This window comes from Pinus tabuliformis, chromosome 5_2 (genome assembly GCF_031772625.1).
Source record: "Pinus tabuliformis cultivar Carrire ecotype Pingquan chromosome 5_2, CPIR1, whole genome shotgun sequence".
NCBI classification, from domain to species: Eukaryota; Viridiplantae; Streptophyta; class Pinopsida; order Pinales; family Pinaceae; genus Pinus; species Pinus tabuliformis.
The window spans coordinates 1,092,392,808-1,092,406,500 of record NC_142306.1 but is presented as its reverse complement, the minus strand read 5'-3'; the positions used below and the strand labels follow the sequence as shown (position 1 = coordinate 1,092,406,500).

The 13,693-nt window shown below is 40.8% G+C and overlaps 1 pseudogene; it reads right to left on the bottom strand.

The window, feature by feature from the left end:
• Positions 1-13,464, bottom strand: part of LOC149163049 (uncharacterized) — a 49,597-nt pseudogene extending 36,133 nt beyond the window's left edge.
• Positions 13,465-13,693: the final 229 nt, after the last annotated feature.

Below are 13,693 nucleotides of genomic sequence, written 5' to 3'. Positions count from 1 at the left end.
GAAGAACCTGCCATTGAGGCATGCAGGCTCCAAGGCACCGGAAGGGAGTCTCTAGGTCAACTTCCTGGATAATGAGCTGAAGTCGACAGGGAGTGACCTTGATCGAAGGTGGGCCATAATGTTTCCCACATCATCGACATGAGACAAAGAGATAATGTTGTGAATCAAGATTGTGCGAACTATCAGAGGGAGGTTGTTTTTTCAGAGGTCAACTTCTCTTGAACATATCGGCGGCACATTAACGGAATTGGCAGTATTCGACATCAATGTATCAAAGGTCATTATGACGAGGCAATGAGTGAATGAGAGGTCAAATAGGGTACCCAAGTCCATGGGAGCAAGTGAAAAATATGAGATGAGATATCCCCACCCCGGACACGAAAACAAAAAGTGCCATGTTCAAGAGTGACATACTGCCTTTACGGTAATAACTATGGTTCAAAAAATTTTATTTTCCCCCCACCATTTCTGGCGAGTACCCCAGTTATTTTTAACAAGCTTGATGGGGATAGCATATGCTTGTGTTGTGATAAAATCCGATGTCATTAAGTTTTAACGAGTCTGACAAAGGAAGAACTCGACGTCTTTTCATGTTTAGAGAGTTTGAAAAGACAGCAGAAAGGAAACTCCAGGGATGTCCTTTTTCGTAAAGTTGTGTCTCTCGGGCCCGAAAAAGTATAAAATAATACCCGAAAGAACCGCCCGATCATTACGATCGAGGAGTACTTTTCATGATTAGTGACTTCGACCTGAAAAAGTAAAAAAGCGGTCAAAACCACGTCGTTTCGTAACCACTAACGAGTTTGAAACGACAAAAACCCGGTAATCTTTTTATGTTTTAACGGTCGACAAAAAGAACTTAAAACGACCGCCCCTTATCACCATTTAACGAGTCAAGAGGAGCGACTCGGCAATCTTTTCCTCTTTAAATGGTCAGAAAAGAGCTGAAAGTGGACCTCCATTTTTATTTTCTTTAACGAGTCAAAAAGGGAAAAATACTCGGCAATCTTTTCATATTTTACGAGTCAGAAAAGAGCGTAAAGGCGACTCGTCCTGAAGGAACAAGTGGTATAAGGGATAGCAACTGGTTCCGGTAATGGTGGAACTTTACTTGAAACACGTAAAGGTTAAGAGGCTGGCTAATAAGACCACTCATCGTTGCGGTTCCTCAGGAAAGGAGAAACAACCAAGTGAAAGCATATGATCGGCCAAAAAGATGGTAGCGATGGAAGAAACAACCAAGGCTCATCTAGCAGAATTTTAGCGGATAAAAGGAAATCACGGGATGTAAATGGGTTCATTTTTACACAAGCTTGAACCATGGAGAACTTTGCTTGTTAAAAAAAAAATTGTTGCATGCCCCCAGCATGATTATACCAATCGAGGCACATGCCCCCCAAGCTTCATGGCATTCATGGAGTGGATGGAATGAAGGTTTACCTGGAAAGACTCAATTGGAGGATGCCCCCGGGCTTCAGTCATGCGCCCGGGTGAGCTGCCGTCATCAGAATGACGGGGTGGGTGCTGGGGCATTTCCTGTGGAAATAAGACCATTTAGGAATGGCAAATGGCTATATGTGAAGTGTGAACCGGGGAATGAAAGTTGGTCTACGACTTTGATCGTTCTTCCTTCATGCGGAAAACACATCACTCTGAAGAGTGAGGACACAATAGCACGTATGCGATAAATATAGTCTCGTCCAAGGAGTAAATTGTAATCTAACGGACCTTGGACTACCATGAGACCCATTTGGATAGTCTTCCCTTCTAACATGATAGGTAAATTGGGAAGAATTCCTAAAGGTCGAGTGATTTCTCGATGGAAACCTACAAGGTTTCTCATCTCAGGCAGAAGCAGTGGGGAACCAAGTGCTTCCCAAGCTGTTGAAGAAAGGATACTCACAGGAGATCCTTCATCAATAATTGTACCAGCCATAACCATGTGATAGACTTGAACTATAATTCGAAATGGTATGGAGGCTGGTAACCGAGGATTGACTAGTTGATCCCAATTAAAGGAAATAACTAGGTTGCTCGGAGGTGGGACTGGATAGACAGTCGGATATGCCTCTAATGGACTTTCTTCCTGTTGTGAAGAAATGAGAGGGATGCTCACTTGATCATTAACGTCTATGTCAATGAACATAATTTGGATGGTGGGTTCGTCATTCTTGGCAGTGATAACATCATCTTAGGAGGTAACTTCTGAAGGCGAAACCGAGTCACTTGTAATCCGGACCGTTTGACTATTGTCTGGTTTGGATTCAGATGTAGGATCATCTAGGGGTGGAAGTTCTGAAAGCAAAACCAGGTCACTTGTAAGAGCAGCTAAAGATGGAACTTTTGTAGGCAAAACCGGGTCGCTTGTAAGCTGGACCTTTTGAAATACCGGGTTACTTGTAAGCTGGAACTGTGGACTTTCGGTTGGTTTGGACTCAGGGGGTTCATCTTTGATGATCAAGTGGTGCGTAGATGATGAATATAAATCACTTGTTCCAACCAGGGACTGGTCTGGAGCAGGCGGAGCACAGGTAGGTTCAGGAAGAGAAAGCTGGACCAAAGAGGAATCATGTTGGATCACTTGGTTAGTGGAGAGACACTCTGCAGGTGTAAAAAGACGTTGATATCCAGCGGGTAGTTGGGGTAAGGAATCCGGCAGACTTGCCAAAAGACGGGAAGCTTCATCCATAAGTGGACAAAGGCGAAGGAGATGATTACCTTCACAAAGTCGACAAGGGAAACGAACCTTCCCTTTTCTGTTACCAGCTAGTAAGGTATCGTCGATTCGTGACAGTAAGGGGCGAGTCGGGTCACGGGACCATATATCTAGGATCCTGGGAATGCTAGGACAATCAGAAAGAAAATGGTCCCCTTTGCATAATTGACAAGGAGATCGAAGCTTCCGCGGAGGAGCAGAAGGTGGTTCCACTTCTGATAGCTTCGTGGTAGATACGACCTTTCCCTTAGGAGACTTCTTCTTTTTGGTCTTCTTCTTCTTCTTCTTAGCCACCTGGTTAGTGAAATCCAAGGTTTCGCCAGGCGAAGTAGAAGATGAGGACGCAGCAATAGGCGAAGAAGGGAAGGGGTCCACCTTAGAATCAACATGGTGTTGTTCGGGTGGAGGAGGTGGTGGTGGGACAGGAGTCATCACACTTGAGACCACCGAGTTTGAAAACAACCATACGGGTAAACCAATGGTCAACCCAGGCAAAGACAATATTGCGATATACTGAACACCAACATTTCCAACAGAAGGAAATGGGCGAGGGTACCCCTTAGGAGGAACACCTTGGCCGGTGAGCACCGGAAAGGCTGCCATTGAACGAGAAATAACCCTACTCAAGCTAACGCAAACAAAATCTAATTGGGTAATGTTATCGTGGCCAATAAATTTTAAGACACTGAACTTAACCTTTTCATTTTTTAAGAGTCGAGAAAAGGACAAAAGATGACTCTAGTCTCCTTCGAATATTTAACGAGCACGAAGTGACAAGACGCTCACAGGCACCTTTTCGTTTAGGGAGTCCGAAAAGGATCAAAAGTGACTGCTCTGGAATTCTAGGTAGAGGGTGTGCCAAACTTTTCGCAAAACCACAGAATACTTTTTAGGGTACATGTGGTCGATCTTCGTGAATGCTGTGTTCACTGCATTGCGAATCGTAGGGCGGCTGACATGGCTTCCTATGGATAAAGGCTTTATTCCTATAGGGGTCTCCCAATATATACTCGACGGTACGTGGGAGCACAGTCCGTATTGGCACCTATCGTTTCACCGTGGAGGAATCACCCAACCACTCGACGATAAACTACCAGGTTTAAAGACGCTGGAACACGTCTCTAACCTAGACCTCTACAGTGTTTGCGTTATGTTCCAATGCGTTGTTATGTTCATTGAGTTCATTTTAAAGTTTATCTTTGATTATGTTTCAGTTTTTTGGTCCTACCGTATGTGATATCTCGAAAACTTCTTACATGCAAACTATATGCTGAAATTAAATCATTTAATTCAATGAATTCTATCTACAGGAGGGTTGAGATCTTTTTCACAAACAAAATGATCACTTCAACAAACAACAAAGATCCTAATGCAGCTAATAACAAGAAACGAAATTTTGTCTTTTTCTTTTTAATAGCAACAAATAACAATAAATGCTAACTACTATAATACAAGAGATTTTTCGTTTTTCTTTCCTTTAAGATGGCATGATGCATGTAAACAAATTCTAAGAGATATGCACAATCCAAGTTCAGTCAATGAAATAGAACCAATTCTAAAACACAAAATGAACCATGCAAGCAAGGAAAAACACAAAAACTAGTGAACTTCAAAGAGGCTAGAAGTGAAGTATTCAGAGTATAGAAGATCAAGCTTTAACAAAGCACTGGATAGGTGTAGAACAATCAACAAGCTGACTGGATGATCAAGAGACCGAAACTTCCCACAGAAGGCTAGACATGCAAAGTCACTGGAAATAAGCAAACAGCTGAGGGATACAGGCTAAGACCAGTCAAGCAGAGGTTCAACACAGTTCCAGAGGCTGAAAGAGATATATAAAGAGAATGAATGAGATTTCCACCCACACACAGGCAAAATTTACAGAGCTGGCACGACTGTCAGCCTGCAACTTGCGCTACCACAGAATTGGCGCGAGTTGCTTTTGAGCAACATGCACCAACTGGCGCGACTGTCAGAGAAATAACCGCGCCAATTAAGCTTGCCAACTAAAAAGATAAAAGATACGACCTCAGGTCGGGTTGACAGTGCTCAGATGGGTCAAACAGTAAAGAATAAACTCAAAACTGACTCAGGAAGCTCATGCACTCAAGCAAGCAGAAGAAAATTAACATGCAAGACAGAAATCAAAGAGTTACTCCCCAGTGGAGTCGCCAATTTGTTGGTAAGGTAAATCCCCTCTGCGGACAGAGGCAATCCCACTAGCCTATCACAGAACTAGCCACAAACAAACCACGCTACTACGCAAGTTCCTAGTTATGCATCAAAGGGGAATCAAGAAGACTAACCTGGAGTCCAACGCTATGATTGAAGCAGAGTTGATATCCTCGCTCCCTCGCTCCAACAGATCATAAACGAACACCTGCACATGCAAAGGAAGAGACAGATACCAACATAGAAACCACCAAGGCACAACTATATTTCAGTCAGAAAGGAAATAAATCAACATATCACCATGACAGATAATGAGATTGGAACTATAATAGCAGTCGCTCATCAATTAATAAACAGGAAAAGTTATAACCATTGTTCTGACGTCGACCCTTCTCCTGGCTGGGCGAATAACTATATGTGTCTTGACATGCATCTCCTCTCTGGAAGCATAACCTCTCTAGCACTCACTAGCATTCCTCCAAGAACTCAACATATAACACTCCATGACCAATAATCATCACTACTATAACTCAATTACCAAATCACTAGCATAACACTAACACCAACACTCTATCTATATCTCTTGTCCAATGCATAATGACAAGCTTATATAGATGAAGAAGGGAGGAGGATGCGATGAACCGGGACACCTTTCGCGGATTTAGCAAAAGCCATAAAGATGGATAAAGCTCGACAAAAGACTGATTTTTTATCCTCAGGAAAGCTCCATGTAATGAAGGAAACAACAGCCGGACGTGCATTAAGGCAAAAAGCACAACTAAATTTGGTTGGCGCGACTGTTGCTCTAAGACAGAGCGCCAATGTTCGCGCCCTCTTTTGAGGATCTCCACCATTGGCGCGGGTAGAATACTGTGGACTTGCGCCAATGGAAAAATAGCACTTTTTAGGGATGATCTGCAGAAGGTGTCTTTAGGGAACATGGAGTACATACTCAGGGGAACATAATGCAAGTGTTTTTAGCCTTTGTCACTTCTTATAACTCTCAGGATGTGTCCTCCAAGGTACGACAAGAGGAGTAACAGGGATGGTGACAAATTACTGTGTAACAGTGGGTTTTCTATTTCTCGATGAACATGACATGGTGTATATGTCCATTTCTTTTGTTCCTAGTGTGTAATTATTTCCTCATCAGTAGGACCAATATCATTGGTGAGTGTGCAGAAAGGGAAATACAATAATAGTTCACTCCAACAAAACATGGCACAAAAAGGATCATTAGGGGAAGGGATGACAATGTATCATGGCAAGACATGTACAACCATTAGAGGGAATATGTGTTTCCATTGGTTTTTCTTTCGACGAGCATAAAATTAACAAGAGCGTGCAACTTCAAGCAGGGTAAATGATTCCAATGAAACATGTCTATTCATGTATGCAAGGATAAAGGTTGGTGTCAAAATGGGATTCTCATATTCTTGAGAAACCGTCTGAAAACAATTATGTTAGCATTCAAAGAAACAAATGTACAACTTCAAAGAGAGGGGTAGTTTTTGTAACATATGGCATATTTATTGTGCCCCAATGTCTCTATCTACAATGGTTTTTGTAAGGAGTTTCCAGATGAAAATAACAATAGGTGCTTCTGAAGTGGCATTTTGCGAGAGACGTGATGACATTTGCCAGTAGCTCTTTGATCTTGTTTCTTCTTTTGCTACATATTTTGAAATATAGCTTAACACAACATGGCATGATAGAATAGGTGTTAACAATCAACATTTTCTCTCTAGATAGAAAGTAGATCGAAATTGTGGATATTCAGTCTATCATCATTGCGAGAAAGGGTGTAGGTTTCTCGACCTTTATTGTCAATGAACATTGAAGATGTGGAGTTTAACTCCCACAACACTCCATATCGACAACTAATAACATTGTCTTTTTTGCGAAGTCGGGAAGATTCATGACACTTTGTGTGATGTTGAACACAATTAACAAGCTCTTCATTGTCATCAGAATGAGTTGATGTGAAGATTGATGTTGTGTCAAGAAGGCATGGGTTGTGAATTGTTGATTGGTGTAGCGTAAGATTCCAGGAAGTTTAGTAGTGATCAAAATAGTTATTAACATCAAAAAATTCCTCTTCATTGTTGTTGGGTTGTGTTATATTCTTTTCACGACTAGCCCACGTAGTTAACCGGGGGATAGAGGGGGGGTGGAAACCCCCCTTCGTTGTGTCGATTGCGTAGTGGGGGGGTCACAAGGGGTTTGAGGGGTGCAGGTAACCCCACTCTATGGGGTATGGGGTAGCACCCCAGAAAATTTTGTTTTTGGACCCTATATTAGGTTGGGCAGACCTACCTATGGTTTTGTGCATGATTTTTGCACATGGTTTTGGACGCGATGGTTTTCGATCCATGGTATTGGATGCTTCGGAATGTATAAATATGTATTGTAACATTGAAATGAATATAATGAAAAATCAAGCTAGTGGTCCCGGTTTTGGGATCCAGGGGAAAATCTTTGTTTATATGTGTTTTATGTGTTATGCTCTCGCATTGTTTATTTTCTCTGTTTTAGAATTTGTATGCAGGTAATTTCTATATAGGGTTAAAACCTGCATTTGGTATCAGAGTTGTTTTGGCTTCAAGGGACGCCTTTGCTGCTGAGGGGTTTCGCTCGGGCCTTTGGTAGACTTTGTTCAATAGGATATCTGCAAGATCAATTTTGGTGGTGAAAGAAGATGGCGAGCAATGGAAAGATAGGGATCGAGATATTTGATGGTCAGAGTTTTGAGTTGTGGAAAATCAAGATGGAGGATCTGTTGGTGGATAAAGATCAGTGGATCGCGATAGATCCAAGTACTAAACCGACTGGAGTGTTAGATGAAGAATGGAAGAAGTTGGATCGGAAGGTAAAGAGAACAATACGATTGTGTGTCTCAGATTAAGTATTGCTGAATGTATCAGGGGAAGCTACGACGAAGGCTTTGTGGGACAAGTTAGGGACTTTGTACCAATCTAAGTCTCTAGTGAATAAATTTTTCCTGCAGAAAAATCTATATAACCAAAGGATGAAAGACAAAGACTCGGTGACAGAGCATCTGAACGCATTTAATACAGTGGTAAGTCAGTTATTATATGTTGATATTAAAATTTCAGATGAAGATAAGTGCATCAGTTTGTGGTGTTCTCTACCAAATTAGTGCGATAGTCTGGTTATTGTAATAGGTAGCAATACAACTGCCTTGCAGTTTGATGAAATAGTCTCATCCTTGTTGATGGAGGAGATGAGACGGAAAAATATGGAGAGCCAGAATGGTGATGCCTTGTCTATACAAGGACGGTCCCATAACAAAAACAAAAATAAATCATCGAGTGGGAGAACTAGATCTAAAGGGATATCTAAATCTCCAGGAAAACCTATAAAGGTGGTGTGTTGGAAATGTGGAAAGGAAGGGCACTACAAAAGGGACTGTAAATCTAAAGCTCTTAATAAAGGAAAGGGATCTGATGATGCTCCTTCTGCAGAGGTGAAAACCACCTCAAATGAAGGTGGGGATGTGTACTTGGCTTCTTCAAGTACACATGTAGATCATGAGGCATGGTTGATTGACTCAAGTGCATCCTTTCACTTCACTCCCCATGGAGAGTAGTTCTGCGAGTATGAGAAATACGATGGTGGTGATGTCTTCTTAGGGGATGATATGAAGCCTAGAATCGTTGGTCACAGAAAAGTAAAGTTGAAGTTACAAGGTGGAAGGGTTAGAACACTTCCAGGTGTTCTGCATATTCTTGCATTGGCCAGAAATTTGATTTTTGTAAGCAAGCTGGATGATGCAGGTGTAAAAACAATGTTCGAGAAGGATACTTGCAAGATGGTTTGGGGAGCATTGGTATTGATGCGGGGAGTTTGGATTGGAACTCTATACAAGCTACAAGGTAGCATTGTTGTTGATGGGTGCAAGAACTCTGTGGTTCCTAAAAGTGGAGCAGAAAATCTAGTGGTCTCTAGAGAGAAGACCATGTTGTTGCATCAAAGGCCTGGATATATTGGAGAGAAGGGCATTCAAATGCTTCATGGTAAAGGTATGGTAGAAGGTATGAGTAATAGCTCTCTAGATTTTGATTTCTGTGAAAATTGTGTATATGGGAAGTAGAATCGGGTGAGTTTCCCCTATGGTGTTAAGAGGGCGAAAGAGATATTAGAACTTGTGCACAATTATGTGTTTGGACCTGTGAAGGTTCCATCACTGGGTAAGTTTGTGTACTATATATCATTTATAGATGATTTCTCAAGGAATACATGGATATATTTCCTTAAGAAGAAATCTGAAGTCTTTGACAGGTTTAAGGCTCTAGTGGAAAACCAGACAGAGAAGAAGATAAAGGTGCTGAGGATAGATAATGGTGGAGATTTTTGCAGTAAGGAATTTGAAGAATTATGTAAGAAGTGTGGTATATCATGGTAGAAGACTACTCCATACACACCTCAGCAAAATGGAGTTGCAGAAAGAATGAACAAGACGTTGATGGAAAGGACAAGAAGCATGCTCAGTGGTGCTGGGTTAGGATAGGAATTCTGGGTAGAGGCGGTGGAGACATCATGTTACCTGGTCAAGAAATCACCTTCATCAGCGTTGGAGGATAAGACTCCACAAGAGGTATGGACTGGTAAGAAACCCTCTCTTTCACATTTGAGGGTATTTGGATGTGATACATATGTACATGTTCCAAAGGAGAAACGAACCAAGTTGGATAGTAAATCTGAAAAGTGCATCTTTATTGGGTATAAGGATGGTTTAAAGGGTTATAAGCTTTGGAACCCAACAACAAGGAAGGTTGTGTATAGCCCAGAATTGGTGTTCAGAGAGGTGAAAGATGTTATTAAACGTGAAGTCCAACCAAAGGAACTTGAGAAGGTAGAGTTTGAGCTAAAGGAGGAAGAATCAGACTCTACAAAAGAGGAGGAATCAGAAGATGAAGAGCCACAAACTCGGGGTGTAAGAAGATCAGTTCGAGAAAGAAGGCAACTAGAAAGGTATAGTCCATCTGCTTTCTGTTCAAATTTTTCTTTATCTATTACTGATGATGATCCCAGAACTGTGAAGGAAGCAGTAGATTCAAAGGATGGAAAACTATGGAAAGAGGCCATGGTTGATGAAATGGCATATTTGCACAAAAATGAGGCTTGGGATCTGGTGGAGTTTCCAGCTGGAAGGAAACCCATTGGCAGAAAATGGGTGTTCAAGAAGAAGAAAAATGTAGAGGGAAAGGTGGAGAAATACAACGCTCGGTTGCTAGCAAAAGGTTATTCCCAGGTGTCAGGAATTGATTTTGGTGATATTTTTTCTCCTATTGCCAAGGTAACTTCTATTAGATTACTTTTATCTGTTGCTACTGATTTTGGTTTTGAGGTAGAACAGATGGATGTGAAGACAACATTTCTTCATGGGGATCTGGAAGAGGAGATCTACATGAAGCAACCTGAAGGCTTTGTGGTGAAGGGTAAGAAAGAATCGGTATGCAAGTTAAAGAAGTCTCTATATGGGTTAAAACAAATACCAAGGATGTGGTATCAGAAATTTGATCAATTTATATGGGGACTTGGCTCCACCAGAAGAAAAGCAGATCATTGTGTGTATTTTAAATTAATTGGTGACCATGTTATTTATCTGGTCTTGTATGTGGATGATATGTCGCTGGTTGGAAATGAGAAAGAAATTATCCAAGATTTGAAGACCCATTTGTCCTCCAAATTCGACATCAAAGATTTTGGTGTTGCAAACCATATTTTGGGCATGGAAATTAAAAGAGATCAGACAAAGAGGAAGCAGGAAGTATGTCGAGACAATATTGCGAAGGTTTAATATGCAAGATAGTAAACCGGTGAAGGTTCTTATTCCTGTAGGTGTGAAGTTATCTGCTGAACAATGTCCCAAGACACAAGAAGAGGAAGAGGACATGTCCCATGTTCCATATGCAAGTGCAGTTGGTAGCTTGATGTATGCAATGGTATGTACTAGACTAGACATTGCACATGCAGTGGGAGTATTGAGAAGATTTATATCAAAACCAGGGAAGGAGCACTGGACAACAGCGAAGTGAGTTTTCAAGTATTTGCCTGGCACTAGTGATTATGGTTTATGCTACCAAGGAAGACAAGGATTGGACAGAGTGTTGGATATTCGTGGATTTGTTGATGTAGATTGGGTTGGAGATATGGATCAGAGAAGATCTACAGGTGGGTATGTGTTTAACCCATTTGGAGGTGCAGTTAGTTGAATGAGTAAGAAACAATCTGTAGTGGCACTATCAACTATAGACACATAATACATGGCAGCCACTCATGCAAGCAAGGAAGCAATTTGTTTGCAGAGATTGTGTTCAAGTATGGGGTTAATACAAGGAGCTATAAGGATAGACTGTGACAACCAAAGTGCAATTTTCTTGGCAAAGAACCCTGCATATAATTCAAAGACAAAACACATTGATGTTCAGTATCACTTTGTGAGGGATATGATAGAAGACAAAAAGGAGTTGCTGGTAGAGGTGGACACCTTGAAGAATACTAGAGATGCATTGACAAAATCTATGAGCTCTGAGAAGTTCTCTTGGTGTAGAGAAACAATGGGCGTTGTAGGGCTAGATAAATGACTAAGCTCTCTTGTGGCCCCCTGTGGAAAGCAAACAACAAGTGGGAGAATGTTGGGTTGTGTTATATTCTTTCCACGACTAGCCCACGTAGTTAACCGAGGGGTTAGAGGCAAGGCAGAACCCCCCCTTCGTTGTGTCGATTGCGTAGTGACGGGGTCACAGGGGGTTTGAGGGGTGTAGGTAACTCCACTCTATGGGGCCCAGGGCAGCACCATGGAATTTTTTTTTTTTGGACCCTATATTAGGTTGGGCGGACCTACCTATGGTTTTGTGCATGATTTTCACACATGGTTTTGGATATGATGGTTTTTGTTCCATGGTTTTGGACACAATGGTTTTCGATCCATGGCATTGGATGCTTCGACATGTATAAATATGTATTGTAACATTGAAAGGAATATAATGAAAAATCAAGCTAGTAGTCCCGGTTTTGGGATCTAGGGGAAATCTCTGTGTATATGTGTTTTATGTGTTATGCTCTCGCATTGTTTATTTTCTATGTTTTAGAATTCGTATGCAGGTAATTTTTATACAGGGTTAAAACCTACAATTTTTCCAATCAAGATTGTCCATATTTGGTGCATCTTGCAACCAAATGAAGCCGTGTATGTGTGCAGATCCTTTATGTTTCCATTGTCTCTGAATAAAATATGAAAGTCAAAAATTGAATCATACAAAATTCCAATTTATATATCAATGGAAAGAAGAATGGTATGAAAAAAAAATACCTACACCGTTAATCAAATATGTGAAGGCCTTTTTGTAGGACTTCTTCGAGGAAAATTGTAAATATGAAATGCATATATTGTGTTGTTAAATGTGGGTTTTTAGTTATGTTTTGAATTCTCCATTGGTACTGATTGTTCAAACTTGAAGGAACATTAGTAGGCATGATCATGTGAAAATCATGGCATTTGGTATCAGTTGCATTGAGAGTGAACAACAATGTCGAGCTTCCTATCTGCGTGGTCATGTCAGTTAGTTCACATAGTCACTTGTTCTAGAAAGAGTGTGTTCCTCATAAACTTGAACCGAAATGCATGACTTGTTTAGGAAATTCAGAATCTGGGAAGTCAGGAAGACATTGTCGAAGATCTGAAATAGTTGTTGACAAGTTGTTCTAAATGTGTTTCTTCACAAAAAAATTTGCATTTCCTTGGCTATGGTGGCATATTAGAATGTTATATAGGTAGTAGTGAAATCTTGGGTGTTGGTTGAATCGATTATCATGGTAGTGCAACAAGTGTAAATCATATTCATGCATTTCAACTTTTGTAATTCTTGGTTGTGTGATCATGGAAATTCCTGTAGGAAAGAGGGTGGGGAATTCCTTAGCAAAGAGTCCCTCAGTGTTGTATTCATTCGTTGGGGATAGAGAGATTCTAGTCCAGTCAATCGAGCTTGTTGAATTTGGATTGATCGAGTGAAAATAAGCACAATGTGCTCAAGTTCAGGACATGAATTTGGGAGAATTGGAACAAAAGAAGAAGTTTGGATATCTAATGGACTTAACACAACATCAAGATCATAAGTAGAATCAACTATGGTTTGATGGGGATCAAAAGAGGAGGTTGTTACATTATGAAAAAGAGAATAAATATCTGTAGGTTGATCTAGTAAAGCATAAATTGCAGATGGACTGAGTTGGACATCCTTGTATTAGGGATCATGATTTAGTTTGTATTTAGGTGTTGCAAGTACACATGACTTGAAAACAAATAATTCATAAGCATTTTCAGAAGGAGCATACCTTTTGACAATGAGGATGTCCAATTCAGAAACCATCTGAGGTAAGTATTTGGCAATATCAGTGATGTCTTGGGGGAAGATGATTGTATGGGTGCTATATTTGTATTGACCACCACGAGCATGAGTGACTTTTAGAATGGGGTTCAAACGTGCAATGAGCATTTCCTCAACTTGTGTTAATTTTTTAAGAACATACGGTTGTTCACCGGGGTCCATGTTGTTAAGATGAGAAAAATGATTAGTAATTTTAGATGATGCACAACGAAAGCAAGAAAGGTTGTCATGTAAAAGCCTTGTTTTCATACCTGGGTATGGTTATTTTCATATTGTGCAAACATGCATGGTAGAAAGTTTATTTATCCTTTGTCGAAAGCAACGTGTTCATCATTAAGGGGGCGGGGGTTAGGTGAATTGGTTTTAGAACTGGGAGAGCACTTGATGTGGG